Below are 4,209 nucleotides of genomic sequence, written 5' to 3'. Positions count from 1 at the left end.
GGGCCCGACACCCCACCAATCGGCGCGCGGCGTGGCCCGGCCGCCCCAGAGTCCTGCGCGCGAGCGGGCGGGGCGGCGCGCGTGCGCGCAGGGTGTCTTCGCCTGGATGGGCGGAGGCGACGCAGCGGCCGCCACGTTCCCTGCAGGCGGATGGGCCGGCCCTTACTGCCCTCGCTTGGCGGCGCGTCCTGTTCCTAGAAGGCGGGTGGGAAAGAACTGTCGGAGCTCAGTGGCAGCGTAGCGGGCCCTGATGTCCTGGAAGGCTTTCGGTCCCTTCGTCCTCACACCGGCTCGGCAGGCCCGCGTCTTGGCCCGCTGTGGACACAGAGAAGCCGAGGCGGCCCCGGGAAACACAGGGTGCAGGGCTCTTCCCTCGACCTGTACATGCCCGTGCGGGCTGGTGGCGGGCGGGAAAGAGGGCGCTTCCACGAGGTGCCCTGAGGAAGCAGCGGGTAACCCCGCTGGCTGGGCACACAGCGAGGCCTTGGTATCCTCCTGCTGAATGGACGCAGTTCGAGCGAACGTGGACATCAGCCTTCGACAGATGAAGAAAAGGAGGCCGTGCTCATCGTGTCTGAACATACACAAAATGTTGGAGCGCAGTCCAAGCCACGAGTGACCAGACCTCCTTCAGTCCTGCCCAGTACGAGTGAGCTTTGTCCGGGTCTCCTGCCTTTTAGATAAGTTTGACGAAGGCATCCCCACCGGGAATTGCTGACACCCAATCCACAGCAAAGCTCTGCATCCTTAGTGTTCTGCAAAACTGCCGACCACAAACCCTGTCTCCTGAGGACTTTCCGGAATCCCCCTAGCTAGGTGCCCCACGGCAGTGGTCTCCCTCAATGCTGCCCTGAGTAAGAAACCCAGCTTGCTTCCCCTGCAGATGTGTTTCTGATTAGGTCTGGTTTGGGGACTCTGCAGGGCCCAGCAAGGCTCCATGCCTCTCTTCGGTGCCACGGGTCACTCACCAGTGTGAAACCTCACTGCTCTCTCCTTACCCTTCAGAGAGGACCTGCCTCCTCCTCCCTCACAGCAGAAATACTCTGAGAATACTGTCTCCCGTTCCCTTGCCACCCCTGCACAGGGCAGCTGACCCCAACCCAGCTTGACCTCACCACATCTCCAGAACAGCTCCCACTAAGACCTCCCCTGACTTCCCACTCTGCTGGTAAATGGAACTGACCTTTGCAGTCATCTTCCATGACTCCCAGTGGTACTGACACTGGTGGCCTCTTTCCCTTTGGCTTGTGAGACACCTCACTCTCCTGGTTTTATTCCTGTTCTCTGGTTGCTCTGTCTCTGCTTCCTTCGCAGGCCCAACACCTTCTGCCAAGACTAGATCCTGGGTCCTCTTCATTGTGTACTTCCGCCCTGGACAATTTCACACTTGGCCTTGAATTACTGTTCATCTGAACATGGGTTATTTGTATTTCCTACCAGCTCCAGATTGTGAGTTCAAATGAGTACCAGAGAATGGTTCCAGCTGGGACATGTTGAATTTGAGGCACTTTTGCCTTTTGGTTCAAATGAGTACCAGAGAATGGTTCCAGCTGGGACATGTTGAATTTGAGGCACTTTTGCCTTTTGGTTCAAATAAGTACGAGAGAATGGGTCCAACTGGGACATGTTGAATTTGAGGCACTTTTGCCTTTTGGTTCAAATAAGTACGAGAGAATGATACCTCTTGGATGTCTCAAAAATGCCTCAAATTCAACGTGTCCCAGCTGGAACCATTCTCTCCACTCCCTGCTCCCACCCCCTTCAATCTGTTTTCCTTCCTGGGTTGACACAGACCTGTGCTCTTATCCCAGAACCCCTCTATGGAAGATAGCCTCTGAGTGGCCCCCATGATCTCCATCTCCTAGGATTCAACCCTTGTGTTGTCCCCTTCCCTTGAGTGTGACCAACACCATGACTTGCTCTGGCCAACAGAATCCAGCAAAAGTGTCAAGACGCATATGATTATGTGGATGTGATTCTTTGACACAAGTCTGTGACACCCATCCTGCTTGGGGATCCTCCCTCCCTTGCTGGCTCTCAAGAAGCAAGCTACCATGTTGTGAAGAGAACCACAGTGAGGAACTGAGGATGACTTCCAGGTGATAGTCAGCAAGAAGCTGAGGCCTTCATCCCAAGACCCCACAAGGAGACAAATGCCACCAACAGCCGTCTGAGCTTAGAAGCCGACTTAGAAGCCTTCCTAGTTGAGCCTCAGATGAAAGCCCAGCCCTGGCCAACACCTGACTGCAGCCTTGCAGAGGACCCAGACTCCCAACCCGTGGAAACGGTGGGGGACAAGATGGGTGTGGCTTTAAGCTGCTTAGTTTGCAATAATTTGTTAGGCGGCACTAGCTACGTGATACACCCTCCATCACCAAGCCCCTTCATTCCTCAGATTTCAGCTGAGTCCTCCATTCCTCAGGAAAACCTTTCCAGAATGCCCTAAGCATGATCCCACTTTGCACCTCTCCGTCAGAGGATTTGTCCGCGTCACAGTCTTACAGGTATTTATGTAAGTGTTTCATTCATGAGCTGTATCTCCCATCAGATTGTAAGCCATTGGAGGTCAGGAACCACGTCTTGGTTTTACACATAACTGTACTCCCAGCACCTGGCACTTAATATGTGCTCACATATATTGGTTGGATGAATAAATGAAGGAATACGTCCATTTTTGAAGCTCAAAATGGGTGACACAAGCCTTCCTACTTCAGGATTGTCAAGAAGGTTGGAACCGAGTGTGGTGCCTCCTGCAAGCTTGCTCAAGACTGCCCAAACTAAATTATTTTGCTCTTAAAAAAAAATCCCAATTTCTGACTTTAAGAATGTAAACTGTCTAGAGACAAGGGAAATATCTGTTGTCCCAGGACATTATCAGCAGCCTGCATGGCAGACGGTATTCTCCAAAGTTTGCTGCAACAGTATCCCCCATCCCTCCTGCTCTTCTAAAATGTATCCTGCCCCCTTCCATCCAGGGGTAGGCTCTGAGTCTTCTCCCCTTGAAGCTGTATGAACTGTAACTGCTCGACTGTCAGAGAAGGAAAGAGGTGCCATTATCTGATCTCCAAGGCTAGGTCATAAAAGGCCATGCAGCTTCTGCCCGCTTCTCTGGAGACATTTGCTGGGGAGTTGGTCACAACTAAGGGGCTCCAGCTGCTCTGAGGCTGCCGTGCTGGAGAAGCCCCGTGTAGGCACAGCCCTTCGCAATGCAGGCCGAGCTCCCAGCCCACAGCCAGTGCTGGCTGCTAGCCTTGTTGGGTGAGTCATCAAGGATATCTATCCATCCCAGTGGAACCCTCAGATGACTCCTGCCCCAGCCAACATCTGACCGACCTCGTGAGAGACCTCGAGCAAGGACTGCCCAGCTGAGCCCTTCAAGAATTCCTGACCCCCAGAATGACAAGCAAAAAATGATTCTTAAGCTGCTAAATTTGGGGGTAGTTTGTTACAGAACAATAATAACTGGAGGAGCTTGTGGTCCAGAGTGGAATACTGACACCTCAAACACCCAGCACATAAGATCCTGCCCGTGGGCCAAGGCAGCAGGCAGTTGGAGTACAGGAGGAGAATGAAGAAGACGACAACTGTACTGTTCTCCAGGCAGTGGGAAGGATTTTATTGCAACTCTGGTGTGGGGAAGTGTGCATAAATGTCGAAAAGGCTTCACCCTGTGCAAAAGTAATTCACTTTGCTATATTTATTATGAAGAAGGAGCAGAAAACTGAGAACACTGGGGGCCTGTTTGGGGCCAGGTGCTAGTTAGGCACTTGGCATGTGTTAATTAGATATAATCTCTTAATAGCCTTTGGAGGAAAGTACTATAGCCTGTTGGATAGGTCTGCGGAGGGGGGGGGGGGGAAATCTCCTTATGTCTTCAGGTGAGAATGATGAGAACTTGATACAATAACCACCTAAGGCTGGGGGAAGAAGAGTCAGGAGGGAACAGGACTGGTAATTCTCAAACTTCATACAGGACCAGGAATGTTCTGGCATCCACTGACCAGACTGGACAATCCTTAAAATACAAGAGACGTGTGTACACAGGCGCCCAAGTGCATATGTGGAGTGCACAGCAGTGGTGAAAGGGCTGTGAGGGGGGCTGGACTGGAGAGCTTCTCTCTGGGGCTTTTAAAGTCAGGTGTGAATGTTAGGTTCATCTTGGGTAGAGGGCAGCATACAATGGCATGCATGTGGGGCCGCCACATCTCT

Source organism: Martes martes (assembly GCF_963455335.1).
Source record: "Martes martes genome assembly, chromosome: 3".
Classification (NCBI taxonomy): Eukaryota; Metazoa; Chordata; class Mammalia; order Carnivora; family Mustelidae; genus Martes; species Martes martes.
This window is presented reverse-complemented; position numbering follows the sequence as displayed.